Source organism: Macaca thibetana, chromosome 3, assembly GCF_024542745.1.
Source record: "Macaca thibetana thibetana isolate TM-01 chromosome 3, ASM2454274v1, whole genome shotgun sequence".
Taxonomy (NCBI): Eukaryota; Metazoa; Chordata; class Mammalia; order Primates; family Cercopithecidae; genus Macaca; species Macaca thibetana.
In genome coordinates, this window is record NC_065580.1 from 136,334,520 (window position 1) to 136,349,882 (window position 15,363).

A 15,363-nucleotide genomic window follows, 5' to 3' on the forward strand; every position below is an offset into this window, starting at 1 on the left:
GGGAAGCGGGGGGGCGACCGGTGGCCCCTTTTCTCTGCTCTCCCAGCTTCTCTCTCACCCTCCTCCTCCTCCTCCTTTTTTTTTTCTTTTTTTCTTTTCTTTTTTTTTTTGTTCCTCGAAGGCGCGTTGCGCGTGCGCACCCGCAGCGCCGCCCAGCGGGAGTTGTAGTTTGGGATGCGTTCCCCATCAACGCGGCAGCAGGGACAAGGGACTACAACTCCCAGGAAGCACCGCTCCGGCGAGCCCCGAACCCGAGGACGAGGCAAGCGCGGCGCCCGGCCCTCTCCAGCAAGGGCTGTCAATGGAGGCGAGGGTGGTGGGAGCGAGAACATGGCTGCACCTGGGGCCTGCGCGGCCGCCCGGGTGGGGGAGGGGAGCCGGGGTGCAGAAACGGAAATCTGGACGGGTGGTGGCTCCGGCCTCGTCCCCACCGCGCGCCAGCCGCCGTCCAAGTCCCCCACTTGCTCTTGCACCCCACATTCCTTGCAAATTGCCAGACCGGGACGCTGCAAAAGCCGGGGAGCCCCGGGCCGGCCCGTCGCCCTCCGTGCTCTGCCAAGGGGAGTCCTCCCGCCCTGCACCACCCTCCGGGACACAAAGAACTCCTCTCTAGTGTTTTCCAAGTTGTCCTCCAAAGAAACCGTTGCCCCCAAGTTTGGACAGGCGAGAGGGGAGGAGACCTTGTGTTTTAATTCCTCCCCCAGACCCTCCGCCTCTGTTCTCCCTCAGGATTTGGAAGGAAACTTGCAAGGGAGTGGGAGCAGAAATCCTGACTCGTAGCTCCTGTTTTGTTCTGTCAATCGCGATGCGATTTAACTCAAACTCCTCCCCCTACCATTATTTTTTGCTTCTCAACTTGCGTTAGCCGGTGGGTTTTGAAAATGGTGAGACACTACGGTTCACCTAAGTTAAACTCCAAAACTTTACAACCCCGAGGCCGACGATTTTTAGATGTTTATGTAAAGCACGAGATTCAGTGGTTTTTCTGATCCCCCCACCCAGTACCACCCACTGGGGATTCGGGCCACGACAGTCATCCTCCCCCGACCCGCCGCTTCTCGGTAGGTGGCGACCACGACGCTTTTTCCAGCCTCCAAGTCTTTGTCGCTAGCGAGAAAACTTTCCAAGCAGCCAGTCTTTTGATGTGGGTCCAAAAAACCTTTCCTTTGAATCTAGGTTCTCCGATTGGCATTCCCCATCGTCTCTCTTGCACAGACCGCACCCAATAAAGCCTCCTCTAGAATTTTCGTGTTGGGTTTTTAAAAAAATACATGGAGAGCGTAAAGCTCACCGGAGAAGCAGACAGCCTGAATTTTTGCGATTTCCCCGACAATGTCTAGGATCCCTTCGGTCCTTGCCTAAAAAGATTGTGACTCTCCTTTGTCGATTGTCTCGAAAGCCATTCATTAAGTTTGCCCAAGAGCAACTTTCTTTTTGCACTTGTATTTCATTGACATTTAGGAATATTTAATTAAATTCTCTATTCCCAATACCACGTGCCACTGACATATATTTAGGAACAAATTTAACTCTTGAGAAGCCTGTAACTCTAGTAAGAACAGCCAGCCTATGAGACGCAGATTTCAGCTGCTGTGGACTTCGGTGAGTATGTTTTGTTGAGAGAGTGGTTTCTCCACCTGGAGGGGTCAGGGAAAGGATTTCCTGGGTATAGTGGAGTCATGGAGTAGAATTCGGGAGGGTGTTACAAAGTGAGGTAGTAAGGCAGAAGTGTATTTAGCCAAGATGATCCTTATCATGTGAAAACGTTTGGAAGATAGTCCCTTTCTTCTGTGAATTTGTTTAGTGGTTCACAGTGGAATTCTTTTTTTGAGACCGAGCCTCGCTCGTCGCCCACGCTGGAGTGCAGTGGTGCGATCTTCACAGCAACCTCTACCTCACGGGTTCAAGCCATTCTCCTGCCTCAGCCTCCCGAGTAGCTGGGATTACAGGCGTGCACTACCACGCCCAGCTAATTTTTGTATTTTTAGTGGAGACGGGTTTCACCATATTGCCCAGACTGTTCTCGAACTCCTGACCTCAAGTGATCTGCCTGCCTCAGCCTCCCAAAGTGCTGAGATTACAGGCATGAGCACCGCGCGGGGGCCCACAGTGGAATTTTGCTGCCTCTTCATAAACAACTCCAACTTCTTTGAGACTGAAGCAATTCCTAAAACGGTTAGGTCAACATTAGCTGGTTTTGAATTACCTCTAGTCAGAAAGCTGTCTCTGTTGAGGCAATGTGTATGCAGACAAAGCGTTTTTCTGAGCATTTTGCCATCAAGGCTTGTAACCCTCAAATTCATGTGTTACAGTCATAAAATATCTTGCATGTTCTCTCTTCATTAAGGTCTGGCTCACCACTTTCGCAGCTCGTTGGAACACTTGTCACTATTCATTGACCAATTTCTCCTTCATCTTAGTGGTATAGATGCTACATTAATTGTGACCATTGTTATAAATCACTTTAGATGCCATCTCTCTGCAAAGGTAGGGTTTTGTTTTACTTTTTTTTTTTTTTTCCTAGTTTTGAGACAGGGTCTCACTGTGTCACCGAGGCTGGAGTGCAATGGCCCAATCACAGCTCACTGCAGCTTCCAACTCCAGACTCAAGCCATTCTCCTGCCTTAGCTTCCTGAATGCCTGGGACAACATGTATGTGCCACCACACTCAGCTAATTTCGTTTTTTGTAGACACGGGTCTCACTATGTTGCCTAGGCTGGTCTTGACTTCCTGGGCTCAAATGAGCCTCCTGCCATGGCCTCCAAAGTGCTGAGATTACAGGCGTGAGGCACTGCACCAGGCCCAGGTTGTTTTTCAAATGTAGGATCACATTACTGTTTTGGGGATTGAGCGACAGATGAAAAATAATAGTTGATTTGTGTCTAAAACTGATGTCGTAGGAAATCCTCTTTTATTTCATTTATTGATTTTTTTTGCGAGGGGACGAGATCTCACCCAGGCTGGAGTGCGGTGGTGCGATCTTGGCTCACTGCACCTCCTGGGTTCAAGCAATTCTCCTGCCTCAGCCTCCCAAGTAGCTGGGATTACAGGTGTACACCACCACGCCCGGCTAATTTTTGGATTTTTAGTAGAGACAGGGTTTCACCATGTTGGTCTGGCTGGTCTCAAATTCCTGACCTCAAGTGATTTGCCTCCCTCAGCCCCCAGGGTGCTGAGATTACAGGCGTAAACCATGCACGCGGCCAGAAAATCCTCCTTTAAAGATTAGAATCAGGATGGGCACGGTGGCTCATACCTGTAATTCCAGCACTTTGGGAGGCCAAGGCAGGCAGATCACCTGAGGTTGGGAGTTCGAGATCAGCCTGAGCAACATGGAGAAACCCCATCTCTACTAAAAATATAAAATTAGCCAGGTATGGTGTCACATGCCTGTAATCCCAGCTACTCAGGAGACTGAGGCAGGAGAATCGCTTGAACCCAGGAGGTAAAGGTTGCGGTGAGCCAAGATCATGCCATTGCACTCCAGCCTGGGCAACAAGAGCGAAACCCCGTCTCAAAAAAAAAAGATTAGAATCACAGGATGCATATACCAAGAGATGCACACTGGACTGGGGCTTCAGCAAGAGCAGATTTGCAGCTTTCAGCTCATGGTCAGTCAAGACATAAGTGCAGAGTCCGACAGCTGGCAGAACCATCCATGTTATTTCCATCATTTCCCCCTCTCTTTTTGTTAATGTTTAGCTTAGCCTTCAGATGAGCGTCCATACGATGTGACTTTTCCATTCTTCTGTATGGTGGGAGACAAAGCCAAGTCAAATGGGCCTTGGCCAAGCTAGAGATGGATCTGGACCATACGTGAGCACTTCTACCAACTCAAATGAATCTTTGCTTAGACTCTGGGCTTAGAGCTTCCTTGACTGCTTTGAAATAGCACGTGATTGGCGCGGTGGCTCATGCCTGTAATCCCAGCACTTTGGGAGGCCGAGGCGGGCGGATCACAAGGTCAGGAGATCGAGACCATCCTGGCTAACACAGTGAAACCCCGTCTCTACTAAAAATACAAAAAAAAAATTAGCCGGGCGTGGTGGCGGGCGCCTGTAGTCCCAGCTACTCGGGAGGCTGAGGCAGGAGAATGGCGAGAACCCGGGGGGCGGAGCTTGCAGTGAGCCGAGATCGCGCCACTGCACTCCAGCCTGGGCGACAGAGCGAGACTCCGCCTCAAAAAAAAAAAGGAAAGAAAAGAAAAAAGAAATAGCATGTTGCCAGGCGTGGTGGCTCACACCTGTAATCCCAGCACTTTGGGAGGCTGAGGCGGGCGGATCACGAGGTCAGGAGATCGAGACCATCCTGGCTAACATGGTGAAACCCCATCTCTACTAAAAATATAAAAAATTAGCCAGGCGTGGTGGCGGGCGCCTGCAGTCCCAGCTACTCAGGAGGCTGAGGCAGGAGAATGGCATGAACCCAGGAGGCGGAGCTTGCAGTGGGCCGAGATCACGCCACTGTACTCCAGCCTGGGTGACAGAGCGAGACTCTGTCTCAAAAACAAAAAAAAAGAAAAAGAAAAAGAAATAGCATGTGATCATGGGACCCTGGAAAGGAACCCCTGAAAGCCCATGGTGACTGAATGATGGTTATGCCACTTTGTTGAGATCTCTGTTATTGGGATCATACACTCTTTTTAAAGATGCTCTTTTGAATCCAAACTGAATAATCTTTTGGTGACTCTGTTATATCATTGTTTTTTGGTAGAGATGGAGTCTTGCTGTGTTGACCGGGCTGGTTCCAAACTCCTGGCTTCAAGCAATCCTCCTGCCTCAGCCTTCCAAAGTGCTATGATTACAGGCATGAGCACTTGTACCCACCCTCTCTCATACATTCTATTTTATTTATTTATTTATTTATTTATTTATTTATTTATTTATTATTATTATTTTTGACAGAGTCTTACTCTGCCGCACAGGCTGGAGTGAGGTGGCACAAGCTCCGCTCACCACAACCTCCACCTCCCGGGTTCAAGCGGTTCTCCTGCCTCAGGCCCTCGAGTAGCTGGGATTATAGGTGCATACCACCACACCTGGTTAATTTTTGGATTTTTAGTAGAAACGGGGTTTCACCATGTTGGTCATATTGGCCAAGCTGGTCTCAAACTCCTAACCCCAGGTGATCCATCCACCTCGGTCTCCCAAAGTGCTGCCACTGCATTTCAGCCACTGTGCCCAGCCCTCAGTCATATATTTCAGATTGCCCAAAACCATAATTCTGGTGAAAGTTCAGATACTCTGTTTTTCTGTTTTCTGCTTTTTGTTTTGAGACAGGATCTCTCACTCCAGTTGCCCAGGCTGGCGTAGAGTGGCGAGATCTCGGTTCACTGCAGCCTCAAACTCCCAGGCTCAAACAGTCCTCCCACTTCAGCCTCCCAAATGGCTGGGACTACAGGTGCACACCACCACACTCAGCTAATTTTTTGTATTTTTAGTAGAGACAGGGTTTCACCGTGTTGCCCAGGCTGGTCTTGGACTCCTGGGCTCAAGAGATCCGCCTGCCTCAGCCTCCCAAAGTGCTGGGATTACAGGTGTGAGCCACCAGGCCTGGCCCAGATACTCTTGACAGATCTGTATTCCACAGCAGAGCATGACTTTTGATGAATACCAGAGGTCTTTTTCGTTGAACTCTGATTGATACAGGCCCAATATCTTCTAAGTCCAATTTCTTGGTTTTTCTTTACGATGTACATAGTACACTATACATTCTTTATATTGAGAACAGAATGTAAAATATCATTTGTAAGATAATACTTTGATCCTGTAGACATTGTTCCAATTTATGATTTGCACAATCCTGTCCGGATCACTTCAGTAGGGTCACAAGACCTCTTTGGCTGTCACATGTGTATCTACACTCTAGCAGATAACTCCTTTGTTCTTACAATGATACTTTTTTTTTTGAGACTGAGTCTCACTCTGTTGCCCAGGCTGGAGTGCAATGGCGCAATCTCGGCTCCCGGGTTCAAGTGATTCTCCTGTCTCAGTCTTCCGAGTAGCTAGGATTATAGGCGTGTGCCACCAGACTCGGCTAATTTTTGTATTTTTAGTAGAGACAGGGTTTCACCATGTTGGTCAAGCTGGTCTTGAACTCCTGACCTCATAATCTGCCCGCCTCGGCCTCCCAAAGTGCTGGGATTACAGGCATGAGCCAGCATATCCAACCACAATGATATTTTTTAATACTGATTATAAAACACTGTTTTTGAACGGTTTTTTGTTTGAATAATTTGAATCCTGAATGAATGACTATCTTTTCCAGTATGTATGGTTCTTAGAATTCATCCAAAGGTGGAAAAAAAAAAAACTAAATCCAAGTTATAATTTATTCATAACAATTAATAATGTAGATGTGATCTAAATAGACCTTCCAGCTCTAGCTCTGCCTTTTGTGTGAGCATCTGGCCGACACAGTAAAACGAATATTCATGTTGCACCAGTTGAAATAAACAGTTTTCTTTGTTGGGGTAGCAGGATTTAGATGAATTTTATCTGCTATTTAGGATTATGTTAACATTGTCGTTTTTTAAAGTTTTTAAATTTAAGTTTTTAAATATAAAGCTCTAAATTTAAGTTGTTAAAAATAAAACCTCTATAGTATTTTCTCTGCCTCCTTCAGGGATTTGGGGAAATCAGATGATACGTAGATGAAAATACTTTATGAACTTGGGTACGTGTTATATAAATATTAGATGGTATTATTTAGCATTCAAAACTTTTTTAAAATATGAAAAAAGTCCATGTTCCATGTTTCTTTTCTTTTCTTTTCTTTTCTTTTTTTTTTTTTTGAGACAGAGTTTCGCTCTTGTTGCCCAGGCTGGAGTGCAATGGCGCGATCTCGGCTTACTGCAACCTTTGCCTCCTGGGTTCAAGCAATTCTCCTGCCTCAGCCTCCCGAGTAGCTGGGATTACAGGCATGCGCCACCATGCCTGGCTAATTTTGTATTTTTAGTAGAGACGGGGTTTCTCCATGTTGGTCAGGCTGATCTCGAACTCCCAACCTCAGGTGATCCGCCCGCCTCAGTGGGAGAAGGATGAGGAGCAGAAAAAAAATAACTATTGGATAGGCTTAGTACGCGGGTGGCAAAATAATCTGTACAACAAACCCCGGTGACACGAGTTTACCTGTATAATAAACCTGCATATGTACCCATGAACCTACAATAAAAATTTAAAAAGAGAGAGAGTGAATACAGTAGTCCCCTGTTTCTGTGGGGGACACATTCCAAGACTGCCAGTGGATGCCTGAAACCTTGGATAATACCAAATCCAACTAGGCACAGGAAGAAGTTAACAGCAATGATAACAAAATGGAACAAGTATAGCAAGTACTGAGGTGAATGTGATTTCTCTCTTTCTCTCTCAAAATAACTTGTACTGTACTCACCCTTCTTCTTCTTCTTGTAATGATGTGAGAATCTATGCCTGAATCTGTGTAACCATCCCTTACTCGCAGTAAATGGCTTGGTGTCAGTTTCAGAGCATCCCTTGCTGAAGTCTTGGTATAGGCTCAAGGCTTTCTGGCACAACATGTTGCTGTCAATGGGAACACGTTTTCTGTTCATCTCTTCCACCCACAAATGCAGAGCCTGTTCCATCTTAACTAAGCACTTATCACGCACCGTGGCCGTCACTTTAGCAGTTGGAGGTGAGACAGCAAAACTAGCACGAATTTCTTTTTCCTTCTTCACAATTTCACGGATGGAAGATTCATTCTTCCCGTAGATCTTAGCAACCTCAGCATAGGATTTTTTTTCTTTCCTGATTAAGTCGAGAACTTTCACCTTTTCACTTAGAGGGAGCACTTTACGGCTTCTCTTTGGCCTGTCCAAATTCCCAGCATCACTACTCTTGTGCTTTGGGGCCATTATGATAGAAAATAAGGGTGACTTGAACACAAACACTGCAATACTTGCAGACAGTCGATCTGATAACCCAGACGGCTCCCAAGTGACTAACGGGTGGGAGGCGTCTACCGTAGTTCCCCCTCTTATCTGCAGTTTCGCTTTCTGCAGTTTCAGTTACCCACGGTCAACCGCGGTCCAAAAATAGCTATGTTCAGTACAAGAAGATATTTTTGAGAGAGAGACGGAGACAGACCATAGTCACATAACTTTTATTACAGTATATTGTTGTAGATGTTAGAACAATTCCATATGACTATATCTATAGATATATATAATAGAGACAACCTATAGCCTTGCAACATAATCATAAAATCAAGAGATGAAAAATCTAGGTTAAATGCTGACAACAAATACCTGCATCCTTCCTTTTCTCTTTTTGTTTCCACTGTGGACTTAACCACCAGTTTCTTGATTCTTTAGCATTGCGTTTACCAAGCCTTTCCTCTTTTTCTGGTGAATCATAGCAGCCTTTTTTAACCCCTTCAAGACCTGGTGTTTAGTATACTTAAGGTAGATGACCCACTTGGGGAAGTTTTCATCAAAGAATAAAGGGAATTTTTGAACAATGGGTTGGAAGGGGGAGGGAAAGCCAATCAGAACGATGCTGTTCAAAGTGAAATTAACCCACCATCTGGCCAGGCGCGGTGGTTCGCACCTGTAATCCCAGCGCTTTGGGAGGCCAAGGCGGATGGATCATCTGAGGTCAGGAGTTCAAGACCAGCCTGGCCAACATGGTGAAACCCCGTCTTTACTAGAAATACAATAATTAGCCGGGCATGGTGGCAGGTGCCTGTAATCCCAGTTACTTGGGAGGCTGAGGCAGGAGAATCGCCTAAACCCGGGAGGTGGAGGTTGCAGTGAGCTGAGATCATGCCACTGCACTCCAGCCTGGGCAACAGAGTGAAACTGTCTGAAAAAAAGAAAAGAGAAAAAGAAATTAACCCATTATCAGTGTAACAAGTAATTTTCATTGTTTTCCCAGCAGTGAGAAGGTGTTAATTATCCATTCCCTTCCCCCTAAACCTAGGGAGGGGGCTGACCAAGCTCTGGCTTGTACCTGGGGCTGTAGGCTGACTTCATTCATACCAGCCTGCTGTGTTTTCCAATCCCAGATGAACTCAGTCTGACCCGGATAATGGAAGGAAGTGAGGGGCACCAATGAGTATCAGGAAAGAATCTGAACACCTACTATATTCTGGAAAGCCTGCAAGATCATCTGTGCCCTCCAGAAATGTGTGATCATGGCTCACATGTATTGAGCAGTCCTTCAGAGCCACGCACCAGGCTCGACACTTAATAGATTATCTCATTGATTGCTGCCTCTGTGGCAAGTGCACCGAATGCCCCTCCGCTCCCATGCTAAAGAGGCTCAGAAAGGCTCAGTACTCAGCCTGGGATACACAGATGGCACAATCAGATTTTGGTCTAAACCTGCTCGGATCCAAAGCCTGAATTCTTAACTACTGTTGTCCATTCACCAGTAATAACCATCTGATTCAAGCAGATATGACAAATGAATCAAATACAATATGCACTCAGGTAAATGTGTCAAGATGGCACAAGAAAGCTACACACAAAGCAGACAATTTTTCATGGAGAAAGTAGCATTTGCAGCTGGGCACGGTGGCTCACGCCTGTAATCCCAGCGCTTTGGGAGGACGAGATGGGCGGATCACAAGGTCAGCAGATCAAGACCATCCTGGCTAACATGGTGAAACCCTGTCTCTACTAAAAATACAAAAAATCAGCCAGGTGTGGTGGCGGGCACCTGTATTCCCAGCTACTCAGGAGGCTGAGGCAGGAGAACAGCGTGTAACCGTGAGGCGGAGCTTGCAGTGAGCCGAGATAGTGCCACTGCACTCCAACCTGGGCGATAGAGCAAGAGTCCAACTCAAAAAAAAAAAAAAAAGAAAAGAAAGAAAGAAAAAGAAGAAAGAAAGAAGGTAGCATTTACAATGAAAAGTAAAGGATGGGTGAATTGTTTATTTATTTATGTACATGTGTATTTATTTATTTATTTATTTTGAGACGAAGTCTCACTCTGTTGCCCAAGCTGGAGTGCAATGGCATGATCTCGGCTCACTGCAACATCCACCTCCCAGGATGAAGCAATTCTCCTGCCTCAGCCCCCTATCGAGTAGCGGGGACTACAGGTGTGCACCACCACACCTGGCTAATTTTTTTTTTTTTTAAAGACGGAGTCTCGCTCTTATTGCCCAGGCTGGAGTATAGTGGCGCAGTCTCAGCTCACCACAACCTCCACCTCTTAGGTTCAAGTGGTTCTCCTGCCTCAGCCTCCCGAGTAGCTGGGATTACAGGCATGTGCCAACACGCCTGGCTAATTTTGTATTATTAGTACAGACAGGGTTTCTCCACGTTGGGGTTTCTCCCTCAGGTGATCCTCCTGCCTCAGCCTCTCAAAGTTGGGATCAGGCATGAGTCTCGAATGAATTTTTTTTTTTTTTTTTTTTTTTTTTTTTTTTTTTTTTGACTCTTGACCTGTGCCCCAGGCTGGAGTGCAGTGGCGCAGGTGATCCTCCCCCGGGTGCCTCAGCCTCTCAACTACAGTGCTGGGATTTTTCTTGTACAGGACATGAGCCGACTGTGCCCATCCTAGGATGAATGAATGAATTTTTAAAAAACAAAATAAGATGAATATTATTTTAATTTTTCTATTTGTTTTTTTTTGTTTTGTTTTGTTTTGTTTTTTTGGAGACAGTGTCTGGCTCTGTCACCCAGGCTAGAGTGCAGGGGTATAGTCACTGCTCACTGTAGCCTCTACCTCTTGGTCTCAAGTGATCCTCCCACCTCAGCCTCCTAAGTAGCTGGGACTACAGGTGCACACCACCATGCCCAGCTAATTTTTGTATTTTTTTGTAGAGACAGGGTCTTGCCATGTTGCCCAGGCTGGTCTGGAACTCCTAGGCTCAAGTGATCTGCCCACCTCAGCCTCCCAAAGTGCTGGGATTACAGGGATGAGCCACTGTGCTCAGCTATGAATGTGATTTTTTTTTTTTTGGAGATTGAGTTTTGCTCTTCTTGCCCAGGCTGGAGTGCAATGGCACGATCTCAACTCACTGCAACCTCTGCTACCTGGGTTCAAGTGATTCTCTTCCCTCAGCCTCCCGAGTTAGCTGGGATTGCGGGCACGCACCACCCAGCTCAGCTAATTTTTGTATTATTTTTCTTTTTATTTGAGACGGAGTCTCGCTCTGTCGCCCAGGCTGGAGTGCAGTGGCACAGTCTCGGCTCACTGCAAGCTCCACCTCCCAGGTTCACACCATTCTCCTGCCTCAGCCTCCTGAGTAGCTGGGACTACAGGTGCCTGCCACCATGCCCAGCTAATTTTGTTTTTGTATTTTTAGTAGAGATGGGGTTTCAGGCTGGTCTGGATCTCCTGACCTTGTGATCCACCCACCTCAGCCTCCCAAAGTGCTGGGATTACAGGCATGTGCCACCACACCTGGCTGATTTTGGATTTTTACTAGAGACTGGGTTTCCCCATGTTAGTCAGGCTGCTCTTGAACTCTCGACCTCAGGTGATCCACCTGCCTCGGCCTCCCAAAGTGCTGGGATTACAGGTGTGAACCACTGCGCCCGGCCCAGTCTTTTGCTTTTTTCCCTTATTCTCTTGTATAAGCGTTTTGTAAATGAAAAAAGAAAGGCCCGATGCAGTGGTTCACACCTGTAATCCTAGAACTTTGGGAGGCCGAGGTGGGCGGATCACCTGAGGTCACGAGCTTTAGACCAGCCTGGTGAAACCTCTAAATTCCTACTAAAAATAGGAATATTAGCTGGGTGTGATGGTGCATGTCTGTAATCCCAGCTACTTGGGAGGCTGAGGCGGGAGAATCGCTTGAGCCTGGGAGGCAGAGGCTGCAGTAAGCTGAGGTTGCATCACTGCAGTCAGCCTGGGTGATAGAACAAGACCCTGTCTTTAAAAAAGCATTTTGTTTGTTATGTGTAGCTGTTTGTCTTTTGACTTTTTATGGCTTTTTTTTTTTTTTTTTTTTTTTGAGACAGAATCTCGTTCTGGCCGGGCGCGGTGGCTCACGCCTGTAATCCCAGCACTTTGGGAGGCCGAGGCGGGTGGATCACAAGGTCAGGAGATCGAGACCACGGTGAAACCCCATCTCTACTAAAAATACAAAAAAATTAGCCGGGCGCGGTTGTGGGCGCCTGTAGTCCCAGCTACTCGGGAGGCTGAGGCAGGAGAATGGCGTGAACCCGGGAGGCGGAGCTTGCAGTGAGCCGAGATCGCGCCACTGCACTCCAGCCTGGGCTGGGCAACAGAGCGAGACTCCGTCTCAAAAAAAAAAAAAGGATCTCGTTCTGTTGGCCGGGCGCGGTGGCTCAAGCCTGTAATCCCAGCACTTTGGGAGGCCGAGGCGGGTGGATCACGAGGTCAGGAGATCGAGACCATCCTGGCTAACATGGTGAAACCCCGTCTCTACTAAAAATACAAAAAACTAGCCGGACGTGGTGGCGGGCGCCTGTAGTCCCAGCTACTCGGAGGCTGAGGCGGGAGAATGGCGTGAACCCGGGAGGTGGAGCTTGCAGTGAGCCGAGATCGTGCCACTGCACTCCAGCCTGGGCGACAGAGCGAGACTCCGTCTCAAAAAAAAAAAAAAAAAAAGAATCTCGTTCTGTTGTCCAGGCTAGAATGCAGTGGCGTGATCTCGACTCACTGCAAACTCTGCCTCTCGGGTTCAAGTGATTCTCCTGCCTCAGCCTCCCAAGTAGCTGGGGTTACAGGTGCCTGCCACCACACCCAACTAATTTTTGTATTTTTAAATTAGAAATGGGGTTTCACCATGTTGTCCAGGTTGGTCTCGAACTCCTGACCTCAGGTGATCCTCCCACCTCCGCCTCCCAAAGTGCTGGGATTACAGGCGTGAGCTACCGTGCCCGGCCTTTTTTTGTATTGTTATACTGAAGTTTTATTTTTATATAGTGAAACTTAACCGATTTCTTTTCTTTTTCTGTTTTTTGAGACAGAGTCTCACTCTGTTGCTCAAGCTGGAGTACGATTTTTTTTTTCTTAATGTCTTTGGTGTTAAAAATCAATAGTGAGAAATGCCCTCCCCACCCCAATAATTAGTCTCTCTCTCTCTCTCCCTCTATCTCTCTCTCTGCCAACACTGAGATCTTTTTCTCTCTCCCTGCGTCAGCCTGGCTGTCTGGGGCTGTCCTTTTCACGGTGGCTTTAGGGCTGTCCTTCCTGGCCCCAAGCCCTTGCGCCTGCTGTGGCCTTCCGTGGCCTGTGGGCACCTTCCCCCGCCACTGCTCTCCTCCGAACGGCGACCTCCCAGGGCTCCCTGGCAGCACAGACACTGGTCACTTCCCCTGCAGCCCCAGGCCCTAGGTTTCCAGGTGGCGGAAGTCCTCCTCCGCCCTGCACTCAGAGCCCTGCCCTTCCCCACTGGTTCTGAAATCCTACAAGTATGTGGAGCGAGGGAGTGTTCAGGAGGGTACCCCAGTACTGGCTGAGGAGGTAGGGGACAGGACCGATGACATTGCTAAATCCTAATGCAATCCCTTCCCTGGGCAGCTGCCACCCTATGGGGATTTCCATGCATGCAGTTTGCAGACGAACAGAACGTAAACAGCTTAGAACCAAAGCTCTGTTAAGTCCAAATGACAATTCTGCTTCCCCTTATAAACTGTGCATAGGAAGAGAGGGGCCCTAGTTTTATAGTTCAGTCTGTAGGAGCTTGGTAAGCATGAGTTAACTCCCTAATCCCGATCTCAGTCCTGTTGAGCCAGCCAGAGTAAATGGTGAAAAGGTTTCCCTCTAACTTAATCTCACTCTAACTAGTGAAGAAAAAGTCTCAGTTTGGTGTGGATTTGTTTTCCTTTTTGCAAAATATACATGACATGAAATTTGCCATTTTAACCTTTTTTTTTAGATGGGGTCTCTCACTCTGTCGCCCACACTGGAGTACAATGGTGCGATCTCGGCTCACTGCAACCTGCGCCTCCAGGGTTTAAGCGATTCTCCAGCCTCAGCCTCCTGAGTAGCTGGGATTATAGGTGCACGCCACCATGCCCAGCTAATTTTTGTATTTTTAGTAGCAACGAGATTTCACCGTGTTGGCCAAGCTGGTCTCGAACTCCTGACCTCGGGTAATCCACCCACCTTGGCCTCCCAAAGTGCTGGGATTACAGGCGTGAGCCACTGCGCCTGGCTGTATATAACGCATTTTGTTTATCAATTCGTCTGTTGATGGACACTTCAGTCAAATTTCCACATTTTGGCTATTATGAACAATGCTGCTATGAACATGAGTGTACAAGTAATATCTTTTTGAGTACCCCCTTTCCTTTCTTCTGGATATATACCTAGGCATAGAATTGTCATGTTAATTCTTTTATTTATTTATTTATTTATTTATTTTTTGAGACGGCGTCCCACTCTGTTGCTCAGGCAGGATCTCAGCTCACTGCAAGCTCCGCCTCCCAGGTTCACGCCATTCTCCTGCCTCAGCCTCCCAAGTAGCTGGGACTACAGGCACCCACCACCGTGCCCAGCTACTTTTTTTTGTATTTTTAGTAGAGACAGTGTTTCACCATGTTAGCCAGGCTGGTCTTGATCTCCTGACCTCGTGATCTGCCCGCCTTGGCCTCCCAAAGTGCTGGGATTACAGGCGTGACTCACTGCGCCCGGTCCCTAATTCTTTTTTTTTTTTTTTTAATTAAAAAAATATTTTTCTAGTCTGGCCAACATGGTAAAACCCCATCTCTACTAAAATTACAGAAATTAGCCGGGCATGGTGGTATACACCTGTAATCCCAGCTATTTCGAAGTCTGAGACAGGAGAACTGCTTGAACCCAGAGGGGGAAGTTGCAGTGAACCCAGATCACGCCACTGTACTCCAGAGTGAGACTCTGTCTCAAAAAAAAAAAAAAAAATTGAGATGGAGTCTTACTAGGTTGCCCAGACTGGTCTCGATATCCTGGCCTCAAGCAATCCTCTGACTTCAGCCTCCCAAAGTGCTGGGATTACAGGCGTGAGCCACCGCGCCCAGCCTCACATGACATTTTCTTTTTTTTCTTTTCTTTCTTTTTTTTTTTTGAGACAGTCTCTCTCGCTCCGTCACCCAGGCTGCAGTGCAGTGGCTCAGCCTCCCAAGTAGCTGGGACTACAGATATGCGCCACCACGCCTGGCTAATTTTTGTATTTTTAGTAGAGACGGGATTTCACCATGTTGGCCAGGCTGGTCTCAAACTCCTAACCTCAAGCAGTCTTCCCATCTCGGCCTTTCAAAGTGCTGGGATTACAGGCGTGAGTCACTGTGCCCAGCCTCGCATGGCAATTTTATATTTAACTTTTTGAGGAACCATTAAAATGCCACGGTGGCTGCACGATTTTTCCACCCCCACCAGCAATGCACTGAGGTTCCAGTGTCTCCACATCCTTGTCAATACTTATTTTCTACTTTTACTTTT

General features: G+C 47.3%; 2 protein-coding genes across 2 annotated transcripts in view; one reads left to right on the forward strand and one right to left on the reverse strand.

Annotated features, from left to right (window-relative positions):
• The window catches only part of GTF2I (general transcription factor IIi), a 114,353-nt gene extending 106,938 nt beyond the window's left edge, over positions 1 to 7,415 (reverse strand). The window contains exon 1 of the mRNA XM_050783634.1: positions 7,394 to 7,415. The gene's annotated coding sequence lies outside the window, so the exon portion shown is untranslated. The remainder of the gene's footprint in view (positions 1 to 7,393) is intronic.
• ABHD11 (abhydrolase domain containing 11) overlaps positions 1 to 15,363 on the forward strand; it is a 997,569-nt gene that overhangs the window by 65,104 nt on the left and 917,102 nt on the right. The gene's annotated exons all lie outside the window — the stretch shown is intronic.